This window comes from Cydia fagiglandana, chromosome 16 (assembly GCF_963556715.1).
Source record: "Cydia fagiglandana chromosome 16, ilCydFagi1.1, whole genome shotgun sequence".
In the NCBI taxonomy this organism is placed as follows: Eukaryota; Metazoa; Arthropoda; class Insecta; order Lepidoptera; family Tortricidae; genus Cydia; species Cydia fagiglandana.
In genome coordinates this window covers 7,681,771-7,696,946 of record NC_085947.1, presented here as the reverse complement: position 1 = coordinate 7,696,946, position 15,176 = coordinate 7,681,771, and the positions used below count along the sequence as shown (strand labels likewise).

The following is a 15,176-nucleotide window of genomic DNA, read 5'->3' as shown; positions in this document are numbered from 1 at the left end:
AACTTCTGAAAAGAAAACTACTTCGACGTGCCGGTGATCGATCTATTATCGGTACTTGTCAGCTTGTGCTTCTTGCCAAAAGCTCGAAAGCGAGTTCACTTGTGAAGTGAACTCAATATTTTTAGAAGCTTTCTGTTGGTAAAGTAAGAAATGATCTAAAAATTTGAAAATCCTTTAAAATCATAGGTACATCTGAGCTGAACAAATCGGTAACAATACATACCTATAGGAAAAAAAAACAACCTCACTGAGTTTAGACTTTTAGAATCGTCTCACTGAATTGATTTGGCAGAAAAAAGTACGTAATAGTTGATAACAAAAATGAGAACAGTGACAAAAAGTATTTTTTCTAACGAACTGACAAGAACTAAGTACTAACGAGTTCCCTACATACTTAAAGATAGGTAGTAAGTCTATTATCCCACAAGCTCCAGATTTTTCCGCTCGCAAAGTAAACGTTATTAACTAGACAGTGTAACAGGTCAATTAAAGCAATGTAGTCACTGCACTAGATAGCTTTATAGCTATCACAGCAACAGGTAGCTCATACGTCAACGCTTCGTATCTATTAGAAAAATAACATTGTTCAGGAATAAGAGCGACGAAATTTTTACTGAAAAGTTATTAGAGAGAAGTTAAACTTATTTATGGTGTACTTTCGTTTCGGCCAAATACATTTCGCCAAATTTCACTTCCCAACAAACTTATCGCAATAGTTTCATTTCCCAAAGGAACCTTTAGCAAAGTTACACTTCGCATATAATTTATTTGGTCAAATTATCATTTGGCATGATTTTACTTTGTGAAATGTTATTAGGACAAAAACTTATTTAGCAAACGTTTTTTACTGTCTAATATTATATTCCAAAAAGATGTTTGGTCAAAATTGTCACTTCGCAAATTTGACAAATAGGCATCTCTATTTAAAGTACTTTTTGTTATGTTATAATAGGTACGTTAAATTCTACGTAATTTGGGTGGGTTGGGTTAGGTTTGAACTGCGATCCTCACAAAACGGAACCGCTATCAGAAAAGTGGGTTAGGTTAGGTAAGAACTGTCACCCTCACAGAATCGAAATGCTATTAGAAAAGTGGGTTAGGTTAGAACTGCGGTCCTTACAGAAACGAAATTCTATGTACTAAAAAAAGGTCATCGAAATGGATTAATTAATTTAATAGAATAACGAGATGTAAAAAAATTGCATGACATTTTAAACTAAAATGTGGTTTGAATATTGGTGGTTATTTACTATTTTTGGGTTACAATGATTACTTTGGTGTTATTTGCTTTAATAGAATAGCAAGATGTAACAAATTTGGTTGTCATTTTACATTAAAATGGAGTTTTAATTTTAGTGATCATTTACTACATATTTTTGGCAGTAAGAATGTTTTTTTTTGACGTTACATTTTACTATGTATATGTAATGATCAGTTAAATACTAGACAAATAAAATTCTGCAGCCTCCACTTTATTGGTATGTAAATTGTATGCCATGCAATATTTTGGGACATGTAAGTTATGCTTAATGATACATTTGACTAAATAATATTTGGTAAAATGAAACTTGTCCAAGTAATTATTTGCTAAACAATAACTTGCCAAAAAAGACTATTGCTAACTGAAAATTTGCGATAAGTTGTTTTGCCAAACATTTTTTTGGGAAATGATAATTTGGGAAACATAGTTTGGGAAACGATTTTGGCCCATTCGTTAGTAAACCCTTATTTATACCTACATCGTCGCCCGGTTTAAGCGCGAGAAATACCTCTGATTAATTATGTTACATAGCGTAGGTACCAATGCTATAGGTAGGTACCATACCAAATACCAATATAACATTTTACCCCAATCATTTTTCCTTCCCAATGCCATACCCATTACCTGTGGCACAGCTTTCTTTATCTGACTTCTCCTTTTTCCTTTATTTTAAACCGGAATCAAACATGAAGATTTTGAGAATAGAAACAGACGTTCCTTCGGTTCAGAACGACGACGGTTCAGACAGAACCGACAGAAATAGTAAAACCCTTTTAAGTAACTTCTCAAACTTCAAAAATCCATTTCATCCGGCGCCGGCGGCTTCCGAACATTGACTTCCCGTTTAAGAGCCAACAGGAGTGGTCATTTCTCCATACAAACGTAGTCCTCGTTTTCCTCCGTGGTTTTTGAAGCTAGAGAAATGATTTTTTCAACACAGATTAATATTGTCAATATCTGTGTCGGACCGTTTTGCTTTTTTTGATATTTTTGTTTTTTAGGGCGCTAGAGCCCCTCAAAAATGGCCAAAATGGCCTAATTGACTATGCCGCAATGAGAGGCGTGGTATTCAAAACTGATATCAATTAGCCAAAAAAGCAAAACGGTCCGACACAGATAATTTCATAATCATTTAGATTTCCAAATTTGGTTACGATTGGTTAAGTTTTGGAGGAGGAAAAAGAGGACTACGAAACCTCGACTTTTGTCATTTTTACGCAGGATTTTTCGCCTCAGCTGCAGTTGTCCCTATCGCACTAATTTTAGGGGCGGAGTCAAGTTTCTAAATACGTACACAGCCAGAAAAGTGATGGGCAATAGTCGACATTTAATGTCGATAATCTAGTGATGTAAGAAGTTATCGATAAACCGTCTTGTGTGAAAATATCTAGATCCTTCTAAGACACAAGGGGTTTTGCGTTGAGAGGGAACACATTTTTGTAGTTACATAGGTACAATCTATTTTGAACTTTTTGATTCTAATATTTCAAATAAGAAATCAAAATCAAAAATATTTTAGTAGTAGTAGTAAACACTTTATTGCACAAAACAAGTACATAACACAGAGAGAATACAATAAATGTGTACAAAGGCGAACTTATCCCGTTAAGGAATCTCTTCCAGCTAACCTTTAAGTAACTGAGAGATACATATGAAATAGTATTTTATTGCATGGTTATGGGTTTACAAAATTTTTAGGTACAGTCACGCTCCGTAATTGTCGAGCAATTTAAGGTCCTAGCTAGGGAATGCAATCTCGCACCAAGATTGGCGATTCGAGATCTCGCACGAAAAATCCAAATCGAGATTGGGTGTTTCGAGATCTCGATAGTCAGATTTTCGGGATCGAGATTAATATCTCGACGAGATCTAATTTGACAAAGTAACTAAAAATGTGTTATTTTAATCAATTATCTCTAAGAATTCCATAGATATAGACATCGTAAAATCGGGCGTATCGAGATATTCCTAGGAATATAATGAAACGCCGACATTTCATGATCTGCCTAGCGAACACCAGCCATTTTGCGCAAACCTCTAGGTGTGATATTTTGATATTCCTATAGTCTATAGGCAAATTAAACAAAAGTCGTCTCCTTCACGATTTTCGTCGACATCTCTTCTAAATACCTAAAACTGGTATGGACGTGTTCCTCATGGTCTCCAGAATATGAATAAACCGGTTTTTATTTTATGGAGGGGGGGGGGACGTGTCGAAAAAAAGGAAGGAAAAAGTGGGCGGCCGACCAGCATTGATATTTGTTCACGTCTTTAGTCCTATGGGACCGATCGGTTCGTGTGAGATGTCGTTTGAAAGAGTATTAAACGTGCAATTATTGTTTTATAATAAACGTAGTCATGACTGTAGTCATTTACAAAATATTTAAAATATATGATTTTTTACCGTGCATGGATGGCATAAGTACTGACAAAACATGCGTCTAACTCAATAAATTATAAATTTACCGCAATTAATGTTATTATAAAATATACGAAAAATTTCATTAGCTTTCCAAAAACATAAGTTTTATTGATGTATGATATTATACATATAACAAAGTAATGATGAATTTTGTTCCGTCACGTAAATGGCGGGCGACCGACCTCAACTGATCATTATTTCTCGGGTTCTATTTTACTGATCAATTGGTGATGCATACCATTAGAAAGAATATTAAACATACTATAATTGGTTTCTAATAACCGTAGTCATAACTGTAGTCATTTACAAAATCATTGAAAATATGTATATGATTTCTCGATCAATTATTTTACAATGCGCCCGCTATGCCGCCGCGCGTTCAAGGAATATCAAAGAATGCATTGCTCTGATGGATCTGCCGTCTCTTTCATAAGGAAGATCGTGATATGCCTGGGTTAATATTAGATCAGGAAATGGTGGCGTTTCATGATACGCCAAGGATAACGATTTTACGATACGAGTATGCCGCCGACATACTACTTATTTAAGGTACCTCATGTTATATTTTGAAAATAACAACAACAAATTAAATATTTAACATAAAATCAATTTTAATTTTTACTTTACTTCTCTGAAGTGCTATCGATGTTAAACCACTATTTACCTTTAGTTAGAAACTGCGTAACAATAATAGAGCTAAAGCCGGACACATAATAGCACTGCCTGAACAACATGAATCTAAGGTCATATATTACTTAAAACAAAGTATTTCACTTTCAGTCTTGTTCGAGATCTCGAATATATTAATCGAGATCTCGACCGAGATTGCATATATCGAGATTTCCTGTCAAGTAGGTAAAATTTCGAAAATACGTGCGAGATCTAGCGAGATCTCGAAATTGCGATTGCTTTTGCATTCCCTAGTCCTAGCTGAATTGGTTGTTTCATACACTTACTCTTACTCTATAGAATGTCCAATCCTGCCTTACAAAGACGTTAATATTTATATTTGTCATGTCTATACTTCGTTTCTGAGCATTATTGAAAAAAAAAAAACTTACTTGATACTAGTATTAACCACTAAGTACATAAATAGGGTAATTCGCCAGTAACAGGCCACTATTAGTAACTGGCCACGCCAAACCAAAAATGAATTCTATTCACCTATAAATAGAATTCATTTTAGTATAAGGTGGCCAGTTATTGAAACCTTATACCTACTAAAATGAATTCTGTATAGAGGTGAATAGAATTCATTTTTAGTTTAGGGCGGCCAGTTACTGGCGAATTACCCTATTCGATATCGAGTTCCGTAAACGTAAGCCGGGTAAGTAAAAAAGTTCAATCGCAATAGGGTAATTCGTCAGTGGCCACCCCAAACCAAAAATGAATTATATTCACCTATAAATGGAATTAATTTTAGTATAAAGTGGCCAGTTATTGAAACCTTATACTAAAATGAATTCTGTTTATAGGTGAATAGGATTCATTTTTAGTTTAGGGCGGCCAGTTATTAAAAGTGGCCAGTTACTGGCGAATTACTACTACTACTAAGTAGGTTAGTAGTAGCAGGAACAAAAAGTGGCAATGCAAATTGCGATCAGTGAGGTGCGCGCCAGCGCGAGTACGGGCGCACCGCACGCGTCTGTGTGCGTGCATTACACATACAAATACAGTCTCTCACGCCGCGGTTACGCCCCGTCAGAGCGACGGGTATATTCAGCTTGAAATCTCAAAATTGACTTTTAGCTCAGCTCCCGTTTCGTCTTAAACCGACTAAGCCCCCGTCGTGTATTCTCATGGTTACGCGAGCTCTGAGATATCATATTCTTAGGTTTTGGTCCCTGTATGATGTCATACGCTGCACACAGCGTCAAATTCTTTATAAATGTTATATCCTTCGATATTATGTGACGCTACACATAGGCGACGCTCGGTGGGGCAAGTGGGGCAGCTTGCCTCACCCTGGTCTGTGGTCTGACGAGAAGCTAAAAATTTTTAGGAACAATTAAAGCACGTAACCCTACTTTTGCCCCACCCTTTAAAAACTGCTGGGTACGCCTATGACGCTACACGCAGCGGTGTTAGCCGAGAAAAGACCTTAGCGAACCAGCGTAAAATTGAGTCAATATACGACTCCGGAATTTAGAAAGCGATTACTGGGATTATGTACCCGAAGATTGCCAAAGGACCCTAACCCTAAACTCAGTACTTAGCCCCTAGCGGTGTCAGCGCGAAATATAAGTATCCATCTACATTTTCAGACAGGGTGGCCCAAAAATACGTGTATCAATGGTGATATAACCAAACCTCACTAAACTTGGCCAGTTTTAAACTATTTTTCCAAAGCTCGGTTAGCAATTGAAAGGACGCTAAAAATGTCCACCACGCTCTTCGGCGTTCCATGCATCATTGGAATTGCTACGTCTCGTCACACAGATCTGCGATTTGCATGCCTTTGCATCGGTATACGGAACGAAATGTTCAAACTGTCTAGCGGCGAATACTATTTTGATTTGAATAAATGCCTCACATGACACTTTGCGAAAGTATGATATCTACAATACATAAGAAAATATATAACGTAGAACAAGAACGGAAACTCATTATAACAAATTTAAATACATATACAATAATTATCTAATATGAAAGACCTTCATCATCATCATCATCATCTCAGCCATAAGACGTCCACTGCTGAACATAGGCCTCCACCTTGATATAGCATTCATTGGAAATTAATTGGCTTAAAAAACTGTCGTATTTAATACATAACTTATTAGTTACTTAAATGTACGAGTAAGCAAGTGAAAATCAACCTCCGCTTACGAGAAGTTCTCAAAACAATATTTGTACTAAACTTCCTATCATTTTGCAAAACCGAAACAAACCAAAGAAGATTTTGTGTTTCAATTTCGCTTACAACTGTTGTTTTGCGGATAATTTCGGTATGATACCTACTGTTCGTTTGGCGGTTATCGTGACGCATAAGAGGTACGAGAGCATAGGGTTGCCCGACCCATATATAAATTCCTGATCAAAAAGTAGTACTAATAGTGTCCGGTTGGGGGTATTATTTCTTCTCCTTGTTTACTTATTGAAAAAACTAAAGGCCGAAATGAAACTGACAAAATGGAGGCAGTAGTGACGGTAGCAGTTTTGTTTAATTATGAGTATTACTTAAGTATGAATATATTAACTCTCTCATCCTCAGATTTATCTTACTGCAAAATTTTGTATTTTGGCGCAGTCCAAACAAACACTCAAGAGCCATAAAAATTAGTCATTTTGTACGGATATTTTAACACAAAGAGACCTCGTTTCCATTACACTTGCAAATTCCTGATAAGACGGAGAAAATTCTGATGTCTGGTAACCCTACAAAGCGCCCCCGAGAAAACTCGTCCGTTGTCGCAAATTCAATTGGAACCAATGTTCGATATGTAGGAAATGGCCTTATTTTATTACCTGGCTCGACCTCTTATTTCATAGGATTCCCCCACAAAGAGGTCGCGTTAGAAAACTGCGATGGCTCGTATCGTTTTTATTTATGGATGTCGTGTGTTGAAAGGTGTACCTATTGAATGGTGTGGTAGTTTTCCCTATTTACCAACATTTATCAGGTAATGTTTACCTGTTCCCACGTATTCGTTTCCCTCCCCGTTCATCAAATATTATGTTTTAGGGTTCCGTAGTCAACTACCCTTATAGTTTTGCCATGTCCGTTTGTCTATGTATCTGTCACTTAACGTAAAGTGAGGAAGTTATTTTTTTGAACCAGCGGTGCTGTTTATGTGCATGTTCATGTGGTTAGTGGCACTAAATTAGGGCTTGTGCACAAATCACGCGAGATTCGATAGGGGGAGGGGGGTCACGAAAAAATCACCATAGATCACGTTGGGGGAGGGGGGATATGCGGAATCTCTACAGTGAACGAAACTAAGAAAAAAAACCTACCACATGAGTAGATACTTTTTCTCAATTTCTTTAAACATAAAATCTTCACTCTGCACTTCAAAATAGCGAGCCTATTTAACGAAAATAGAAAAATAAACAAGATTTTCTATATACAATACTATTTATTTTAAAATTAGGTCGAATAAAAAAATTCAAAAAAATACACGTGAGGTTGTGTGGGGGAGGGGGGTAGCCAAAAACCTCAACAAAAAGCACCAAGGGGGAGGGGGGGTCAAAAATTAGCCGAAAACACCTCGTGATTTGTGCACAACCCCTTAGCACCTAAAAAATTATGAAATTCTGCATTAACCAATCTTCTTACAGTGGTGGGGTCGGACCAGCATCCATCCCCCGCCCGACTAAAATGTGGCACAAATTCATGAGATTATTGCCATTAATTAGCACCTAAAAAATGTTGCAGCTGTGCAATCATTAAATTTTATTATATTGTCGTAGTAGTGCCAGGATCCATGACGTCATATGTGGCTGACTCAGTAAATGCCGGTTATGAAAAATATAATGCCGAAAAAGCGTACGAATCGCTCGATGGTAAACCGTCACGGTTAAAGCTATGAATGCTCTTCCAAGCCGATTCCTATTTCAATACCGATTCGACACTGAACTTATCTGTCTGTTAGATCAGCGCTCAGTCAATGGAATTCAGTTTAGTCGTGATTGAAAAGTCGCCCTCTCGCCGCAGAATTGTCAGTTTGTTACACTTCATTCTCTGTGTACATGTGTGTGTGTGTGTAAATATCTGTTTCTAGCGTTTTATATACGCTTGTCAAATTAATGGTATGGCTAAAAAACTGGTCAAGTGCGAGTTCGGACTCGCGTTTCAAGGGTTCCGTACATCACACAATTTTCAACATTTTTTTTTGTACATCAAACGTGACGTGAGTGAAACGTCTTGAAAAACCCGAATGGGTCAATCAAAAACCAGATGTAACATGAAGTTTTCTGGCGTGGTGGCTTATATTATCTCTGCAACTATGCAAAGTAACTTAGATAGGAAGATTAAATGCCGAACAGTAGTACAAGGTGTCCAAATGCGAAGACTGAAGACCGAGCTCCGCCTAGGGCTGATAGCTCGGAGCGTCCGACGAGTCACGCTTCCTACAACTTCCGCAAGTGTTTTAAAAGGCCGAAGAGAGATAATACCTACAGGTTGGCCAAAAAATAAGTGCATTCCCGTAGCCGGGGAGGTTTTCGGATTATACTGAGCTTTACAACTTTTACTATGGGACCCCAACCCCGAAATCGCGAAAAAAAATGTATCCTCCCGTAGAAAACGGACCAGCCAAAATGTATGAAACAGCCAAATTTTTCCTCCCAATTTCGGAGTTGTACGTTGGCAACGGGAATACACTTAGTTAATTTTTGGCCACCCTGTTTAGTGCTTTTTAAAACAGGTAACAATAGTAACCTAATCAATCAGTACTACACTTGTACCAATGCGGCTGTGTGCCAGATACAGCCTATAGTTACACCAATAAAAGTCTGCAGCGGATATGATAGCCCACGCAGTGTAAGTGTACGTATTAACGTCATAATTTCATAGAAGTTTGACGTTTAATATGACACTTGCACTGCGTGGGCTATCAAAATCGCTGCAGACTTTTTACGGTCTAACTATAGTCGCATTTTTTGTCGTCATTCCGACTCATGCTTGAAGTTAGCTCCAAGCGTGAGTCGGAATGGCACGCCTCTTCGGGACGCTTCGGGCCTTCGGCCTTATGCGGATATCAGCCTAGGGCCTTCGCAAATAGCTGTCTACATCACGTTTCACTTAAACCATTGCGGCCGTGTCCCTAAAAAACCTAAACCGCATTTTTGTTCTTATATCCGACTCACGCTTGACTGTAGATTTCTAACAGGTTTTCCTGACATCTTTAGGTAAAGGACTATTATGAGTAATTTTTTCAGAATTTTAGACCCTGTAGTTTCGGAGATAGAGGGGGGGGATGGTCATTTTTTGTCTTATTTCTGGAATAACTTCTAAATTTTTTATTGTAAATTTATAAAAAAAATATATTTGAGATTCTCACAATGAGCTCTTTCGTTTGATATGTAACACGACATAGTTTGCAAAACTTTGTTTTTAAATTTTATCTTTTACCCCCCAAAAGTAGCCCTTATGTTTAAAATTCATTTGTTGACGTTACATATTCGTCTTTGGGTCACAGACTTACATATGTGTACCAAATTTCAACTTAATTGTTCCAGTAGTTTCGGAGCAAATTGGCTGTGACAGACGGACGGACAGACAGACGCACGAGTGATCCTATAAGGGTTCCGTTTTTTCCTTTTGAGGTACGGAACCCTAAAAATAACTGAGGCTTAGGCTAGGTTTAGGAGGACCTAACCTCCTAAACCTAGCCTAAGCCTCCTACGTACCGTACGTACCGTAGCCTACTACGGTGACTGCTTACCATCAGGCGGGTCGTATGCTTGTTTACCAACGACGTAGTATAACAAAATCTGGGATTAAAAAAAAAGTTTAATAATAGGACTTAAATGTAGGTACCTACTCGCTGTCGCTACTGGCTCGTCCGTCGCTCAGTTTAGAACAATGAATTCACTCACTCCGTCATTCTGCGTGCCCAAAAAGGCTTGTCATTCATTCACAGTTGACGCGATCGATTGAATGATTGATTACGAAACGATAAATTTATATATGTGGTTTAAACACATAAATGGTAACAAAGTTTTCGAGGATAATATATCTTATAAAAGTAAAACAATATACTGTATTTTGAGTTGGAAAATTATAGACTCCTTTAGATTGCGTTACAATTGCGTGCGAGATAGTTTTACCGAACAGAATAAATCTGTCGTTTGATAGGCCACTTGGTCTAGTTTTATCTGCTGATGATTGAATGATTTTTTTTTCTCTAGTTTTATCTGCAATCAGTCAGACTATATTAAGCAGAGGGTCTACCGCGAACCACGTTCGACGTGTTGCCTCCTTATGTGCGAATTTATAAGTGCGACAGAAAGGCAAAACGTCGAACGTGGTTCGCGGTAGACCCTCTGATTGTTTGAGTGCTTTATATCATGACGAGCGAGTCCTCCAGCGAGGGCTTCTACACATTTAGCTTTGACAATTTTGGATTGTCTATGTATGAAGGAAAATGTATTTTCTTTTTAGCCTTTTTTCATATCCCGTGTCTGTTAGTTTTGCAGCCAGGTCGTTTGGGTGGTGTTCTATGGTGATATGCTTTAGTTGCGTGAAGAACTTTAGTAGGTAACTGGAAGATGGATAAATAATTTTACTTGTAAAGTTACAAAACGAGAATAACCGACATACCTACTGTACGCGCTTTAAATACAACAGGAACTAGATAAATTTTAAAGTAAATAAGAGCAAATAAAATATATTTGCCCGGCAATACTGCATAACGAGTTTTCAATAAAGATAAAGCGCGAAAACCTGCAGTTTTTTGGACCGTTTACGGTGGCTAAAGCTTTTCACACGCGGATTTTTATAAAACCGCGCCAGCTGTCAACAACCTTTTATTTTGTGCACTTGGCGTATTTTAAAAGGATTTTAACTTTTTCACAAACTGCCATGATCGCAATTTATCTTGCAGTGTTCTCTTTCCTGCCACTATCGTGTTATTTATTGATATTTTATTCACAATATTTGGTGATTTTATAAATAAACTGGCTTCTGCCCGCGACTTCGTCTGCGTGGAATTAGTGAGTAGATATAGCGCCTGGATAATGCTAATAGCAATCATTCAATTCGCGCATTTGCTTGCTTCAATTATTAGGCAATTCAATACTCTTTCAATTCCACCCCCCTTCGCAGTCTCTTCAGGGATGATTTCCGACATAAAAACTATCACATGTCATTCCCCGGGACTCAAACTATTTCTATGCCACATTTAAACTAAACCCGTTCAGCGGTTTCAGCATGAAGAGGTAACAGACAGCCAGAGAGACAGACACACTTTCGCATTAATAATAATAGTATGGATATATAGTATGGAAGTATGGATTTAGTACTACCTACCTGCTACGTATCTGTTCAATGCTTGAAATGAGATACCTATGTTGATTTACAGCGGATATTAAGAGCTAGATGGTCCAGCATTTGTTATTCTAGCTCTAAGAAAACACTGCAGGATTTTAAGCAGTTTGCAGCATTCGTAAACTGAACTTGCAATTTATTTATTGATGCCTGTGCATCCACAGATAACGCTGACTGTATTCGTAGCATTGTTACATAGATTCCCACAACAGGATCTCGCAATAATTCACGACTCGCCGGTAGCTTTTAGGTACTAAGTAAGGTTTAATGTAGTAAGTATAATTTCCTGTTGCATCCGTAAAACATAATATCATCAAGATAACTATGAATAGATATACATATTATCTATAAAATCGGACTAATTTTTTTACCAAAAAAACCCAAACAGTCTCATATATTCTCTTAGGGATTTCTAACTTTTTTATGTTGAGCTTACCCCGATGATAAGTGACATTATTGTATCCCGTTTTCTAGTATATTCTACCCCTAAAACATTCTCGAAAGTTAGAATCTATACATATAGCCAAACAAAAATAAAGATTTTTTTTAGAACATTTGCCGAAATGAAATATATAGATGTGGAAATAGATTCGTCACTTGCTATACAGTCCGCAGTGGAGGATCTGCAGTCTTTGCCGCCCTAGGCCCCAGGCCCTTTTCTCAGCACCCATCATTAATAACTACGTTTTGAGGTATTTCTTGTTATCATCAGCGAATTTTTTGTCACAATTTGCCGCCCCTAATATCTTGCCTCCTTGCCTACTTGGCCTTAGGGCAAATCCGCCACTGACGGTCCGCCACGCTGTTGGTTTGTGTACTCTTGCACTACCTTGAGGACGGTATTCTGTGCATTCTCCGCACTTACCTACAAGCCAAGCGGCTTACTCCCCTGAGCTTCGAACTAATATCGCAACACTCGAAAGCAGATCCGATAAATTCCCCACAAACTTCCACAGAGTTATTCCAACTGGAATATAAATGGGCTCCTCTAGCTTTATTTAACTGTTATTAATCAGTGTTTGAAAGCTTTTCGTTTGTTAATGAAATGTTTCAGGATTGGTAAACAGTTTCGAGCGTTAAATTAAATTTGAAACGGTATGAATTAACAGAATGGCAAGCTCAAAAAGCTTGCTTTCCATTAATGGAAGTTTCTTGTTACTAATTTATTTTATTTATTAAGAACCATAACATAAATGTATATAAAAAATTAACCGAAACAAAGCCTTAGGTACCAACGAAATTTGTAATAACTTATTCGCTATTTCCTTATTTCTTTCCCCTTATCCACTGCTCAATAGTTGCGTTTTTCCGCTATGTAGCGAAAATATTTCATAGAGGCGTAACAACAATGTGTAGTGTTAGCGCTGAAAGAGACCTACGGCCAGTCGCACCAACCCCATCTAGAAATTCTACAACGTAAGTACGCGTAAGCCCGGATGATCAAAGTGTTCAACTATGTAACTTCTCATACAATAAGGGCCAGTTGCACCAACCACATTTGACAGACTGATCAACGTCAGCCGGCGCGACCCGGCGCTTTACTATGAAACTTTCCATAGATAAAAATTTAGCGAACTCTTTAACGATACGAACAGTTTGGTGCAACCGACTCTAAAAGTTTGCGAACACTTTAACGATGACAGACAGTTTGTTGGTGTAACCTAGCGGCCTAGCACGGTCGCGTTTTTATCCCTTGTCACCATGCCTGTTACGTTCTAACAAGTTTGTAAGTGCGAAAGGGACGCGCATAGTGATAGTCGATAAAAATGGAACCGTGCTGCGCCCGCTACCGTCAGCAACAGAAAATAGCCAAAATAGGTACCTATTATCAAAAAAAGCGGCACATCGCTTATTGTGAGTAAATGGTACATATGACCTTCTTTAAATTTATTGAAATTTCAATTCCATTTCGCTGCGGGAAGTTAATCGCGACACGAATCGACAAATCTAACCGCACAGCCGTCCTGAAAGTCCATAAAAATAATCAATGGCGGGTCATTTATTAGTTTTTCAATAGTTCCAGCTCGCGGCTATGAGAAATCTCATTCCGTCTGGCTCTTTTATGAATAGATAGATGGTATTCAGTCTGGGTCTTTAGTGCTAATAGATTTTGATGTAATATCTAGACATTAGCCATGATTGCGGGAGGGTGAATCTCTAGAAAATATAATTTCTAAAGTAAAAAGTAGATACTTCTTTTTTACCAATTCCAACAAAGGGGGGATCTTGGTACGCCTGTTTTTTTTTTAGTTTTGCCTAAGTATTATAAGTATAGCACATTTATGGCTAAAGTTACGCTCGTATTCGTTTCTTTTATTTTTTGCCATTTTTATATATTGTGACCTTTTTTGCCACTTTTGTGTTATTTCGACTCAGAATCACGAGCTCTTTCGATCCTTATGGATTAAAAAAATGTCCCAGTGTTTTTAGTTTCTATTGTGTTACCATTTCCCCATATAATTTGTATGGCGGTAACAAAAAGAAAGTTTAAAAAACGTATGGAAATTTTAGGACATTTTTTTCTCCTATAAATGAAAAGGGCTCGCGATCCTGACTAAAAATAACACAAACGTGCCAAAAAAAGTCACAATATGTACATAAAAATGGCAAAAAAAAAACAAACGCTCGTATTACCGCCCTCCAGGGCCATAACAGCCGTAACGGCCATTGAATACCCGTTAAATATCCATTTTCAATTTGTAATTTGTTGCGTGCGAATACAGTAAACTATCGAATGAATTTTCCAATAGCTGTTGCAGCAATATGCCTGGGGCAGAATACTGCCCCATAGTGGCTAATTTTACCAGTCTGTGGGCCGATCAAACTCGAGAAAGTAACAACATTTTTTGTTTTGTTTTGTTTTGTTGTTTTATGGCGGTAGGCTCATAAATTTGTTATCTTTTAGTTACTTATTACTGTTATATTTAATTTTTCCTGTATGTGTTGTCATTGTCAATGTAATTATCCTCTGTATTCCTTATTAGTTTTAAGTTAGGTCCCCACTGAAAATCAGCGCTGCGGCTTACCGTAGCATGACGCTGAGTAGGTAGGAGACAGGAGTCCTTTGTAACGTCCATCTGGTCTATGTATAGTTTGTAATTTAACTGGCTTGGTTGACGTAAATAAATGTATTTTATTTTTTTCTTTCTTTCTTTCAAAATGTTTTTTTTGAATCATGGTATTTGGTGAAGGTCAGCGAGTCCTCGCTAGACTTGGCTACCTTACTTCTGGTAGCTCTGTGGTGTGATTTGGTATACCATTTTTATGGTAAGTGGCAATGGCATGGCCGAAATGTCATATCGACTAATTTTGCGTGTCGCATTATGCTCTGTTGCTGTGACATCGCTACTAAACTCGTAGCGCAAAGGCCGAGTCACTCTGTTTACTTTTACGAGTGAATTTTAGCCCTTGTCAACGTCTACCCTGGCGTTAAAATATTGTAGGTAGAGGCTTAACGCCAATGTGCCGAGATTAACCCTGAATGGGTTACTTGCCCAATA

At 37.8% G+C, this 15,176-nt stretch overlaps 1 protein-coding gene across 6 annotated transcripts in view; it reads left to right on the top strand.

Annotated features, from left to right (window-relative positions):
- LOC134671827 (sodium channel protein 60E-like) overlaps positions 1–15,176 on the top strand; it is a 110,303-nt gene that overhangs the window by 68,043 nt on the left and 27,084 nt on the right. The window lies entirely within an intron of this gene.